The sequence below is a fragment of the Trachypithecus francoisi genome, unplaced genomic scaffold (genome assembly GCF_009764315.1).
Source record: "Trachypithecus francoisi isolate TF-2019V2 unplaced genomic scaffold, Tfra_2.0 Lachesis_group15, whole genome shotgun sequence".
Taxonomy (NCBI): Eukaryota; Metazoa; Chordata; class Mammalia; order Primates; family Cercopithecidae; genus Trachypithecus; species Trachypithecus francoisi.
The window spans coordinates 43,588,009-43,602,274 of NW_022681460.1; the positions used below are offsets into that span (position 1 = coordinate 43,588,009).

A 14,266-nucleotide genomic window follows, 5' to 3' on the forward strand; every position below is an offset into this window, starting at 1 on the left:
ATTTATGACTAATGTTAGCTTCTCAAGGCCTTTATGAGTCAATTAAGAGAACAGCCTGAATGTCTCCATGAGCTAAATGGATGTTTACCCACATGCATGTACATAGTCATATTCATGAAAACACCTATGACTCCTATGAGAAAAATAAATATTAAACACAGGTTAAAAACAAGCATTTCAAATGGCTGAAAGAGGGTCTAAGATCATATGAAATACACCACAGGTTTAAAATTACTACCCACCAGGAGGATCACTTGAGCCCAGGAGTTTGAGGTTACAATGTGCTAAGACTGTGCAAGTGCACTCTAGCCTGGGCGATAGAGCATGACCCTGTATCAAATTTAAAAAAAAAATATTGCCTCGATTTTCATGAAGGAAGACATAAAAACCAAGATAAAGAGGTAAAGTGCCAATTTTAAGCAAGATTTATAGAATGTTTGTAATGTGCCAGATACTGTATTAAGTACCTTATGTGCATTACCTCATTCAAAATTCACAGTCAGATCAAAGACAAATACTAGTATTATCTTCATTTTGCCAAAGAAAATACTGAGACTAAGAGGGTAAGGATATTGCTCAGGTTCCTCTGTAAGTGAGTGGTAGGGCCAAAAATTCAACCCAGTTGTGTCAGGCTCTAAAATTATGTTTTGACCTTTGACCTTTATCCTGAGAAGACAATGGGAACAATGGTCCTCCTGAAATGTTTCCTCTCTCTTTAGGGTCCCAAACTGCTCCTGTAGAGCTACATAGACCTTGTTTAATAAGTCATCACTGCTGCTTGAAAGAATCAAGAAATCTTTTGAGAACATTACATATGTCTCTGATATAGAGGCTCTCTATAAAGAACAAACTGTACTCCCCTTCCACTTTTTGGAAATATAAAATATTTTAGGTAGAATTTATGGAATGAAATGCCTTAATAGTACACAATTTTATAACATTTTTATTTAAAAAATGTTTTTATATGTGTTCTGTGAAATAATCTCCCTCAAAGACAGCAGCTTCTTTTAAATTTCTGAAGAATTTTAGTTGGAGAAAAAAATTCACCTAGATTTTTTAAGTAGCAATACATAATCTTTTTTTTCATTTCTAAGATTGAAAAGCATTTTCAACCACGTAAATTTGCAACTTCATTGGCTTTAAACAACAAAACAAAAACTAAATTCCATCTTACTGAAATTGAGCAGAGCATTGTAAATGAACTAGCTCAATTATTTAGAAGGTGTGGGATGTCAGGTATATTTAGAACAAGGTAGGACCCAGGTTATGAGACTTTAGTGTTCTGCAACCCTACATTAAAATTGGAGTAATGAGCTACTAAATGTATCAGACTTGAGTTCAGCACAGTAAAAACGTTGCCAATATTTTACATGCTTAATACAAATCCCAAAGATAAAACTTTTTCTCATAAAACGTGATTTCCATCTATGTCTCTCTGAATGTTAGAGTCATAGGATAAACACATTATTTACCCTGTATGTGTGTGTGTATTCATTTACCTCAATGATGATCTGATAATCATGCCAGAAGCTAGTATTCAAGAGAAACTTTATTAGTCCTGAGAGTATAGAAAGATTTAAAAATGTATGTTTATTAAGTAAAATGTACGGTGAACTTATTTGGAACTATATTTAATGAAATACACAATTGTTACTGAGCTGCATGGCAATTAGCTGTAAGTCATACAGAATTTACAAAAGACTCATTTCATCAGCATTAATTTTACACAATCTAATTTTTAAAAACTTTTCTATAATCACAAACTTTTCCCTGGATAGAAGCCATTTACATAATTCTGTCTCCTCTTCTCTCTGTCTCTCTCTACATTTTTTTCCTTATCTTCCTGCCCTTCACCAAGATAGAGGAGCCCCAGTAAGGGGCTCTGCCCAAGGCCTCAGCATCCACCTCTCCTCCTTCCCACCCTGATCAGGGCATCAGCTGCTTGGAAGCTCCAGGACCCCGGTTCTTCAGACCTTGAAGCCACATCTAGCATGTCCTTAGATATGCATCTCCTGCTTTATTTGGAGGAGTCTTTATGACATTCCCAATAATGTTGGGATGGGACGGAAAGGAGAAACCCAGGCATGTGGTGAAAGGGTGGTAACCCCAGGGAGAGAAAGGGCATATGCCAATGGTTCTGGAATTGTAGCATCAAACAGTTTGGGGTCAGAGGAGTGAGAAGGTGCAGGCATGGAGATAAAGAGTGGGGAAAAGAGGGGAGCAGAGCAGCCTGTGGGGCCCAGGACCTCTGTAGGAGACCTTAGTGGTGAACACATGCTCTCCAGGCACAACTTCTGGCAGGTTTAGCCTCAGCTCATCCTCCTCAGGGAAGCTGGAAGACAGATGGAGCTGGAGGACAGAGCTGCTTGGGCTTTCCCTGACAGCCCTCACCAGCAAAGCATACTTGCCTTCCTAGAAGAATTTGACAAATTTGGGCCTAATCTTAGCTCTGTGGTTTTTAGCAGTGTGACTTTAGGTAGTCACCAACCTGTCTGAGCCTCAGTCTCCCCATAGGTGAGGTGGGAATAATACTCTCTACACAGTTATTGTGAGGATTTAATGAAATGAAGCATCCAAACATTGCCTAAAACAGACAGGCTCTTGACAAAAGTGTTTTTCTTTTCTTCAGCCCTGAGGCATGAAGAAGGTTCTTCTTCTCATTTCCAGCTTTGTTCTATTTTCCCCACGGGTATTTATTTCATTTCACTTTTTAGAATCAGAATGTTAAAAATAAATACATAAGGGATTGGAGGTGAGTAAACTGGAGACTGAATAAGTGATGGCTTGGGTTTCTTCCGGCTGAGTTGAAGGAAGAGGAGTCATGCTGGGTGAGGGGGTGTCGCTACGGAAGGCAGAGGCATCCCGGCATCTTCAGGGCACAGGGGCATTTTCCATCCCTTGTGGAGTGGGAGCTGTGACTGTCCCTTGCAGGGCATCTAGGACCTCTGAGTAGACACTGTCCTGGACCATTGGTCTAATGGGCATCCAAAGGTCCTGTGAAGGAGGAGGCTCACCCCCGCCCATCCACCTCTAGGACTAAAGTGCTAGGCTGGGGAGTTTGGGGGTCTGGTAGGATAATTGCTGCCTCCTATGCATTTAGCCCACGACTTGGGTTAAATCTACAGGCTCGCCTCTCAAGATAGACACTGGACTTAGCAGTATACACAACAGATCTCCTCTCAAAATCTATTTCTAGTTTTTGAGGAGAGCCAGGCTGACACTAAAAATGAAACTGGTTCTCTCATAGCATCTTGGACCTGTAGGATTGTTCCTGGCTCCTCTTTAAAGTGCCTGGTGGCTTTTCCTTCCCTATTCAATCTCTGTCTAACTATCTACATTAATATTTCAGAAACATTCAGTGGCCTGTGCATTGGTGGTACTTTATTCCCCAGGCTTGAAAAACTTTTTTTCTTGCAATTGGAATGCTTTGTGCAGTCTAATAGTCTGTGTTAGGCTAAGAGTCGAATAACATTGCCCTTGTAATTATTTTGTCACAGCCATAAGACAATAAGTGAGGGCATGTCTGCTCTGCAAAAGGTCAATTCAATTGTGACATTAAACGGATGTTGTGATCCAAATGAAACACATATAATGGGTTACCAACCAAATTCAGTCATTTCCAGCCAGTCAGTATTCCCCCCTCATCTCTACCCACTAAGTTATACTAACAAACAAGTTATTATTTAAGTAGAAAAATGCAATATTAAGAAGTTAGAAAACAGACTGCCTCCGCGTTTGCGCTAAGTTCTATGAAATACCTGAGCATTTCTCAAATCCAGACGATTTTATATTCACGCCTGATTCTTTAGTGATAGCTTCAGGGCCATTTTAATAAGAAGATTCCACGTCAAACAAAGATATTAGGCTTTGGGGCAAAGCCTCATTAAAAAAATACAAGAAGCACATTTCTAGAAAGAGTTTTTCAAAGGCTGTCAGAAACCCCAGCTGAGTTGCAAAGGGCCTAGGCTACCTCCTGCCCCCCTCCCCAGTTCTCTGACAGCTGGTAACTTCCCTAGGGCCATTGAGGAGTTCAGATGACCTGACCATGCAGAAGTCCTGTTACAGAGGAGTAATATTAACTAAGTTAACTAAGTGGGAAGGGGGGCTTCACAGAAGGCCGTCCGGAGGCGCGTACAGGGGACCTGGAGGAAGAACTGAACTTGTCTTTTCTAGTTCAAAAAAGCCTTCCCGAACTCTTAGCAAACAAGCCAGTGATCGCCTCCTCGCCTTCGCCACTTTAGTTCAGCCTCTTTAGTCCCCATGGAGTGCCGGGATGAACTAGCCCGCGCGCTCCAGCGGTCTCGGTCCGGGCCGCTGCTTCCCGGAAAGCCACTCCCTCTTTCTTTTCCCACCTGTGTTTCCATTTTCTTTGCCGAGTATGAAACCAGCCGGCCACCCACCCGCCCCGCTCCGTGGCGGAGGTGCCTCCACAGAGCCAAACTTTGTACCTTCTGTCCCCCAATAATCAGACATTACCGGCGAGCCAGCCTCGGGGAGGGGCGACTGGTGGAGCTGGCGCCAGGCTGTTCCCGCCGCGCAGCCCATGGCCCTGGGGTGCGCCCACGCCCGAGCCCGGCCCCCCTCGCGGCGGCCCGCGGGACTTCACCTGGGTGCTCGCGTCCTCCCCGCGCGGCGGGCGGCCCGGGCGGCCTTCCTCTCTGCGGGACTACAGGTCTATCCGATAAGCGCGCGTGGCCAAAAACAGCTCGCAGCGGGTCCCGGCTGCGGGAAGGTGGGGGAGGAGTGGGAGGGTCTCTGGGACCGGTCGGGAGCCAGCCCTACCTCTATTTCCAAAGCGGGAGTCAAGACACAGGAACAGCCAAACGCCTGAACCAGCGGGGCTACCTTTGTCACTTCATCCAATCCGAGCATCGGGTGCATCATGCTCTTTTCTAGGAGGGTAGGGTGCCTTCGCGAATAAAATCTGAAAGCATCTCTGCTCTCGCGGAGCTTGTTTTTTTCTTATTTTCAAGTGCTTATCTTGACTTCGGTAGTCTCTAAAGTTCCTGTGAACATTTGTAGGTGTTTTCAGCTAAGCAGTAATAGAAACCCGACCTTCTTTTTATATGAACAAATGTTTATTGACGTACCAAAGGTTTAAAGGAAGGGAAGGGGGAAAGGAGAGAGGAAAGAAGAAACCTATAATATCACCAAGGAACTTGCTTTGTTTTCACGAACTTTTAATCCACCCAGTACAACTGCTGTAATGATCTTGAGCTTCGTGCTTGCACCCTGATCAAATCTGCTGTCCTTAGTGGCTACTTAACAAAGAAGGTGACAAGGACGAAGCTGGAGTTGGATCACTTCCCACCCAAGGGAGCCTCATACGATTTTGGAGACAGGCAGCCAGCCCCGCATTCGGTTCCAGCTTTATCATTTACTGTTAGGCATATGACCTTGGGCAGATTCTTTAATATTTCTAATCCTCAGTTGCTCATTTGGTACTACCAGAATTGTAAAACTTCCCTCCCAGGGATGCTAAGAGGCTTCACTGGCTTGACATATGCAAAAGCCCTCAAATCAGGCCTGGCATGTAGTTAGTACTCAGTATGTGGTCCTATGATAATTATAGTCATTATAGCACCTTTCAGAATCATTCCTTCATCTATAGTGTGAGCAGTCAGAGTGGCATGGCAAAATGTCCTGTATTTCACATTGTTAGGAAAATGAGAAAAACTTGAAAGGTTAGTGACATTGGTTAAAATTTCAAAATTCAACAGATCAGAATTTTTAAAGCAAGTGTAGAGTTAATGATTATACATTTCAGAACTGGAAGTCGCCTTAGAGTTAGTGTTTGTGCAAAAAGACATCATCTCTAAAATATCTCAGAAAAACCAAGGAGATATGAGTATGGGAGATTAAATTTAAAGAGAATTTGGATTTCAAAGTGGGAGATTTCAAAGCATCTCTTAGGAAAGAAAAACAAGAAGAAACACCTGACCCATTTATTAGTCTGATTATCTAAACCCCCTCTACAATACCCTTGTGGAAAAGCCTTTTCAAGGTCTCTGATAATATAAAAATTCAGTCCACTATGAGTTTATACACCTCATGTTTTTTCCAAGTTAAAATCTTGAAGTATATTTTCCTGTTTAACTTTTCTATCCCTGAGCAAATGTTAAGTCATTTCAAAGAAAACTCAGAGTGGCTTGTCTTGAAGTTCTCACTTGTAGGCAATCTATTTAAAAAAAAGACAGGGATATTGGCAATGCCAGTTTTTGCTACTTCAATTCTTTGTTCCAGTGATTGATAATGATGAGGATGATGATGTTGACAAATTCTATCTAATTGTGTACTATCAATGAAGGATGAATAAATATCATTTTGTTGGTGTTGCCAAATTGAAAAGTGAGGAATACTTTTTTTTTTCCTAGCCCAATATATTGTATTGTGTTTTATAGGGCATTGGTGGCTAGAAAGCCTTTGCTAGAGATTGCTATTTAGGAAAACATTAGCGTATGAGGCTTAATTGCATCCTTGCTTACGTCTGACAATTTCCATTGATGTCAGTGGAGGATATGTGGCCTCATTGTACATTTTGGTGCCACTTTTTATGTATACTTTAAAAAGTATACTCGAGCCCCACGTTGGGCGCTTTGTTTGCCGGGCGCGGTGGCTCAAGCCTGTAATCCCAGCACTTTGGGAGGCCGAGACGGGCGGATCACGAGGTCAGGAGATCGAGACCATCCTGGCTAATACGGTGAAACCCCGTCTCTACTAAAAATACAAAAACTAGCCGGGCGAGGTGGCGGGCGCCTGTAGTCCCAGCTACTCGGGAGGCTGAGGCAGGAGAATGGCGGAAACCCGGGAGGCGGAGCTTGCAGTGAGCTGAGATCTGGCCACTGCACTCCAGTCTGGGTGACAGAGCGAGACTCCGCCTCAAAAAATAAAAAAATAAAAAAAAATAAAAATAAAAAGTATCATTACATTCTTTATTTTTATAATAATTGGAAGGTACACAAGATGGGTGTTATCCCATTTTACTAATAAAGAAACTGAGGTTAAAAGTTACAGTAAACCATAGACAGTGAAACAGAAGCTGAACCAGAAATAGAATCCCACCCAATTCTCACCCCAGACCTTGAGCTTTCTGATGAGATCACATTCTTTAGATAACGGTAGGAGAGCCACAATGCCCAGTTAAAATCCCACCCCTGTAAAGTCCCTGCCTTTTTTTCTCAGCTGGAAACTGAGAAGTTTGTCAGACAAAGCACTTCAGTTTACTGGCAATTTATGTGTTGGGAGGTGGCTTTGTGGGCAGAGCTCCTGCTGATCTGGTTTTGTCCTACTATGGCTACAGACTTCTGACTATGCTTATCAGAAAAACTTTCATTTGGTTTAAGGATTTTTGGTGAGTCTCATTAATTATGGTTTTATATATATAAAAAAAAAGAGATTGGTGCAATGACCGACCCCACATGCTGATGAGAATGAGGCTTATTGTGTTCCACACACATATATACCATGGACTGCAGAGTGCCCGCAGTGGGTTCTGATCTCTATTTCTTCTCATTAAGGGATTGTTCAGGAACATCTCTGTGCTGACTTGGCATGGCTTTCTTCTGAGGACCCAGGCTGTTCTTGAGCTCCTCACTGGCCTGGGCTGGGATATTACTTGTCTCTGCAGTCATCTGCTACCCAGCTTGGTCTTTGGCTCTGCACTTCCTCGAAGTACAGTCTCTGAGAACTTAGTCTTAATCATCCACTCCTATCAAAGGATCTGATTCCCTCCAAAATCTTTTACAGAATCCTGACTGAGGTTCTCTAGGAAAATGATCTCTCTCTAAACTGAACCCACTGTGTCCATATTGATTCTATGAACTGAATTTTCATTGAGTTTTGACAACAGAAGGGATTTTAAAGACTTATTAACATGAAGAATTTCTGCTAGGAATCTAGTAGTGGGTTCCATTTAGATTATAATGTTTTAAAATGTCTCTCAGGCTGCAGCATCTCGGGAAATTAGCCTGAATTAGGAAATTCTCAGGAAGTTAGTCAGATGTCATTTTGTGCCCACTAACATAAGCATTGCATAAAAAGCAGTGAGATATTGCAGTGATTCCAAAAGCGTGTCCTGTGGAGCACTAGTTCCATGAGATGATCCATAAACAAAGGGTTTTGTTGTGAGAGAATTGTTGGTCATAGCTCTTTAACCCCTCCTTGGATCCACTCCTTGCAATGGCCTCATCACAGATGGAGCATATTTCATCACTCCTTGACTTTGGGCTTGGCTATGTGACTTGCTTTGTCTAGTTGAATGGGGATTACAGACACAGTATGACAATTTTAGCAGTAGGACTTAAGAAACTTACTGCATTTTCACTGCCTCTTTTGTACCTCTGGCATTGTCCAAGAAGAACGTGTCCTGGTTAGCCTGCTAAGCCAAGGAGGATAAGAGAAGCATAGAAAACACAAATTCCCAGGCCTGCTGCTTGAACCAGAAGTGTTCCAGTCAAACTTCAGCTCTATAAGAGCTGATTGTTCTGAGACACTGAGTTTTGGTGTGGTTTACCATCTGGAATTATTGTGGCAGTAGATGACTAGTAAAATAGTCAAAAGAGTTTGGGCCACATATAACTCCCTCTTCTCAGAGTCATAACCCACATTAATATATTAAAGGCTCTGAGAAGGACTGCATTAATTCATTACTTCCCAAACTCATTTCATTTTTTACCTTTATATTATAATAATATCATATAAAATATACAGTTTGGATTAAAAAAGAAAAAGGAAGAGCAGTTTGCCTAAGTCCTAAACTTGTTATTAAGAAACCTGGATGAACTCTTAGAACAATTGACAATGATTTTCAAGCCTTACCAATCAATCAGATTCAAAAAGTTTGCTTATTAGTAAATTCCCATTTACCTTCTCATGGCTGCTAAATTTCACATCAGTGACTTGTCTGGTACGGCTCTAAATTTCTAAATGACTAAAAATTAGTTTCCATTTCTAGTGCTAGCCAAATTTCAGAATGATTTTATAATCGGTATAAAGAACATTAATTTTTTAATAAATGACCAATGAATTATATTGATCAATCTTAATTAAATTCATTTTTTTCAATAACAAACCTAATATTTGCTATTAAAGTTGCTTAGCAGCTATGTTGGTGTTAAAAATGAGAATGAATAACCTAAAATACTGGCTGATCTCTTTTTCTCTTAGTTATTGAGAAATGGGGAGCACTTTCAGAACTCTTTTTTAAGCTTAGTCACAATGCCAAGGCTTGGAACTGCTTGCAAGCACAAAAGAAAATACAGGGATTGCAGGAAACATATAGAAAACACCTCCTTTTTCATTTAATTTGGTAACTATGAATCATTCTTGATATCTGTTTATATTCCCTAAGGGGCCTTGGCCTGTGCTTTCATTTCAAATACATGTGCTCATGTTGAACAACTACCACTGGGAGTGATGTTTGTACAAGAATTTATTTCTTTCCAACTTCTTGAGGAATGGTCACAGCTTATCATGTAAGCTGTCTCAGTAAGCATAAAACATTATGACCTGGAATGCCTCAAAACAAAGTGAAAAATCAGTTGACCTTTTATACTTTTTCCTTCTTCTAGGTGGACTTCTTTCTTCCCACTATATTTGCCCCTGACTGGCTGGTCTATGGTAAGGTGCTATCTATTAACTAAAGTGTTAGTAAAATTATTTCATTTTAAAAGTCTTTTACTTTAAAAGTGGTACTTTTAAAAGACATTTATTCCCAATAATAAAATGCCTGGAGTATTACTACAGATACTAGGGGTACAAAGATGATATCATCCCTGCCAATGAGGACCTTGCAATCTTGTGGTGAAAATAAACACATGAATAGATACAGTGCAAATGAAATGAAAGTATGATATCCATTCCTAAGATAGAAGTAAGACATGTTAATTGAGTATTCTTAAAGGAAGTCATTTTTATGAGTTTGCTCATGTTGGGTAGCAGAATTTTGATGGGTTAGTGAGTTGAGGTATACAGCCTAGTTTTTATTCTTTTTTTTATTATTATTATACTTTAAGTTCTAGGGTACATGTGCATAACGTGCAGGTTTGTTACATATGTATACTTGTGGCATGTTGCTGTGCTGCACCCATCAACTCGTCAGCACCCATCAACTCGTCATTTACATCAGGTATAACTCCCAATGCAATCCCTCCCTCCTCCCCACTCCCCATGATAGGCCCTGGTGTGTGATGTTCCCCTTCCCAAGTCCAAGTGATCTCATTGTTCAGTTCCCACCTATAAGTGAGAACATGCGGTGTTTGGTTTTCTGTTCTTGTGATAGTTTGCTGAGAATGATGGTTTCCAGCTGCATCCATGTCCCTACAAAGGACTCAAACTCATCCTTTTTTATGGCTGCATAGTATTCCATGGTGTATATGTGCCACATTTTCTTAATCCAGTCTGTCATTGATGGACATTTGGGTTGATTCCAAGTCTTTGCTATTGTGAATAGTGCTGCAATAAACATATGTGTGCATGTGTCTTTATAGCAACATGATTTGTAATCCTTTGGGTATATACCCAGTAATGGGATGGCTGGATCATATGGTACTTCTAGTTCTAGATCCTTGAGGAATCGCCATACTGTTTTCCATAATGGTTGAACTAGTTTATAATCCCACCAACAGTGAAAAAGTGTTCCTATTTCTCCACATCCTCTCCAGCACCTGTTGTTTCCTCACTTTTTAATGCTTGCCATTCTAACTGATGTGAGATGGTGTCTCATTATGGTTTTGATTTGCATTTCCCTGATGGCCAGTGATGATGAGCATTTTTTCATGTGTCTGTTGGCTGTATGAATGTCTTCTTTTGAGAAATGTCTGTTCATATCCTTTCCCCACTTTTTGATGGGGTTGTCTGTTTTTTTCTTGTAAATTTGTTTGAGTTCTTTGTAGGTTCTGGATATTAGCCCTTTGTCAGATGAGTAGATTGCAAAAATTTTCTCCCATTCTGTAGGTTGCCTGTTCACTCTGATGATAGTTTCTTTTGCTGTGCAGAAGCTCTTTAGTTTAATTAGATCCCATTTGTCAATTTTGGCTTTTGTTGCCGTTGCTTTTGGTGTTTTAGACATGAAGTCCTTGCCCATGCCTATGTCCTGAATGGTATTACCTAGGTTTTCTTCTAGGGTTTTTATGGTGTTAGGTCTAACATTTAAGTCTCTAATCCATCTTGAATTAATTTTCGTATAAGGAGTAAGGAAAGGATCCAGTTTCAGCTTTCTACTTATGGCTAGCCAATTTTCCCAGCACCATTTATTAAATAGGGAATCCTTTCCCCATTTCTTGTTTTTGTCAGGTTTATCAAAGATCAGATGGCTGTAGATGTGTAGTATTATTTCTGAGGACTCTATTCTGTTCCATTGGTCCATATCTCTGTTTTGGTACCAGTACCATGCTGTTTTGGTACCAGTACCATGCTGTTTTGGTTACTGTAGCCTTGTAGTATAGTTTGAAGTCAGGTAGTGTGATGCCTCCAGCTTTGTCCTTTTGACTTAGGATTGTCTCGGAAATGTGGGCTCTTTTTTGGTTCCATATGAACTTTAAAGCAGTTTTTTCCAATTCTGTGAAGAAACTCACTGGTAGCTTGATGGGGATGGTATTGAATTTATAAATTACCTTGGGCAGTATGGCCATTTTCACGATATTGATTCTTCCTATCCATGAGCATGGTATGTTCTTCCATTTGTTAGTGTCCTCTTTTATTTCACTGAGCAGTGGTTTGTAGTTCTCCTTGAAGAGGTCCTTTACATCCCTTGTAAGTTGGATTCCTAGGTATTTTATTCTCTTTGAAGCAATTGTGAATGGAAGTTCATTCCTGATTTGGCTCTCTGTTGCCAGAACTTCCAACACGATGTTGAATAGGAGTGGTGAGAGAGGGCATCCCTGTCTTGTACCACTTTTCAAAGGGAATTTTTCCAGTTTTTGCCCATTCAGTATAATATTGGCTGTGGGTTTGTCATAAATAGCTCTTATTATTTTGAGATACTTTCCATCAATACCGAATTTATTGAGCGTTTTTAGCATGAAGGGCTGTTGAATTTTGTCAAAGGCCTTTTCTGCATCTATTGAGATAATCATGTGGTTTTTGTCTTTGGTTCTGTTTATATGCTGAATTACGTTTATTGATTTGTGAATGTTGAACCAGCCTTGCATCCCAGGGATGAAACCCACTTGATTATGGTGGATAAGCTTTTTGATGTGCTGCTGGATCCGGTTTGCCAGTATTTTATTGATGATTTTTGCATCGATGTTCATCAGGGATATTGGTCTAAAATTCTCTTTTTTTGTTGTATCTCTGCCAGCCTTTGGTATCAGGATGATGTTGGCCTCATAGAATGAGTTAGAGAGGATTCCCTCTTTTTCTATTGATTGGAATAGTTTCAGAAGGAATGGTACCAGCTCCTCCTTGTACCTCTGGTAGAATTCAGCTGTGAATCCATCTGGTCCTGCACTTTTTTTGGTGGGTAGGCTTTTAATTATTGCCTCAATTTCAGGGCCTGCTATTGGTCTATTTAGGGATTCAGCTTCTTCCTGGTTTAGTCTTGGGAGAGTGTAAGTGTCCAGGAAATTATTCATTTCTTCTAGATTTTCTAGTTTATTTGCGTAGAGGTGTTTATAGTATTCTCTGATGGTAGTTCGTATTTCTGTGGGGTCGGTGGTGATGTCCCCTTTATCATTTTTTATTGCGTCTATTTGATTCTTCTCTATTTTCTTCTTTATTAGTCTTGCTACCAGTCGATCAATTTTGTTGATCTTTTCAAAAAACCAACTCCAGGATTCATTGATTTTTTGGAGAGTTTTTTGTGTCTCTATATCCTTCAGTTCTGCTCTGATCTTAGTTATTTCTTGCCTTCTGCTAGCTTTTGAATGTGTTTGCTCTTGCTTCTCTAGTTCTTTTAATTGTGATGTTAGAGTGTCAATTTTAGATCTTTCCTGCTTTCTCTTGTGGGCATTTAGTGCTATAAATTTCCCTCTACACACTGCTTTAAATGTGTCTCAGAGATTCTGGTATATTGTATCTTTGTTCTCATTGGTTTCAAAGAACATCTTTATTTCTGCCTTCATTTCGTTATGTACCCAGTAGTCATTCATGAGCAGGTTATTCAGTTTCCATGTAGTTGAGTGGTTTTGGTTGAGTTTCTTAGTCCTGAGTTCTAGTGTGATTGCACTGTGGTCTGAGAGACAGTTTGTTATAATTTCTGTTTTTGTACATTTGCTGAGGAGTGCTTTACTTCCAATTATGTGGTCAATTTTGGAATAAGTGTGATGTGGTGCTGAGAAGAATGTATATTCTGTTGATTTGGGGTGGAGAGTTCTGTAGATGTCTATTAGGTCTGCTTGCTGCAGAGATGAGTTCAATTCCTGGATATCCTTGTTAACTTTCTGTCTCGTTGATCTGTGTAATGTTGACAGTGGGGTGTTAAAGTCTCCCATTATTATTGTATGGGAGTCTAAGTCCCTTTGTAAGTCTCTAAGGACTTGCTTTATGTATCTGGGTGCTCCTGTATTGGGTGCATATATATTTAGGATAGTTAGCTCTTCGTGTTGTATTGATCCCTTTACCATTATGTAATGGCCTTCTTTGTCTCTTTTGATCTTTGATGGTTTAAAGTCTCTTTTATCAGAGACTAGGATTGCAACCCCTGCTTTTTTTTGTTCTCCATTTGCTTGGTAGATCGTCCTCCATCCCTTTATTTTGAGCCTATGTATGTCTCTGCATGCGAGATGGGTTTCCTGAATACAGCAGACTGATGGGTCTTGACTCTTTATCCAGTTTGCCAGTCTGTGTCTTTTAATTGGAGCATTTAGTCCATTTACATTTAAGGTTAATATTGTTATGTGTGAACTTGATCCTGCCATTATGATATTAACTGGTTATTTTGCTTGTTAGTTGATGCAGTTTCTTCCTAGCCTTGATGGTCTTTACATTTTGACATGTTTTTGCAATGGCTGGTACCAGTTGTTCCTTTCCATGTTTAGTGCTTCCTTCAGGGTCTCTTGTAAGGCAGGCCTGGTGGTGACAAAATCTCTAAGCATTTGCTTATCTGTAAAGGATTTTATTTCTCCTTCACTGATGAAACTTAGTTTGGTTGGATATGAAATTCTGGGTTGAAAATTCTTTTCTTTAAGAATGTTGAATCTTGGTCCCCACTCTCTTCTGGCTTGTAGAGTTTCTGCCGAGAGATCTGCTGTTAGTGTGATGGGCTTCCCTTTGTGGGTAACCCGACCTTTCTCTCTGGCTGCCCTTAAGATTTTTTCCTTCATTTCAA

General features: G+C 40.4%; 1 protein-coding gene across 2 annotated transcripts in view; it reads right to left on the minus strand.

Annotated features, from left to right (window-relative positions):
• MCHR2 (melanin concentrating hormone receptor 2) overlaps positions 1-4,918 on the minus strand; it is a 55,787-nt gene extending 50,869 nt beyond the window's left edge. The window contains exon 1 of one of the 2 annotated variants that reach the window (XM_033234689.1): positions 4,607-4,894. The gene's annotated coding sequence lies outside the window, so the exon portion shown is untranslated. Of the gene's footprint in view, positions 1-4,606 lie in introns of both variants that reach the window. The other variant, XM_033234690.1, reaches the window with a different exon arrangement.
• Between the last annotated feature and the right edge of the window lie 9,348 nt (positions 4,919-14,266).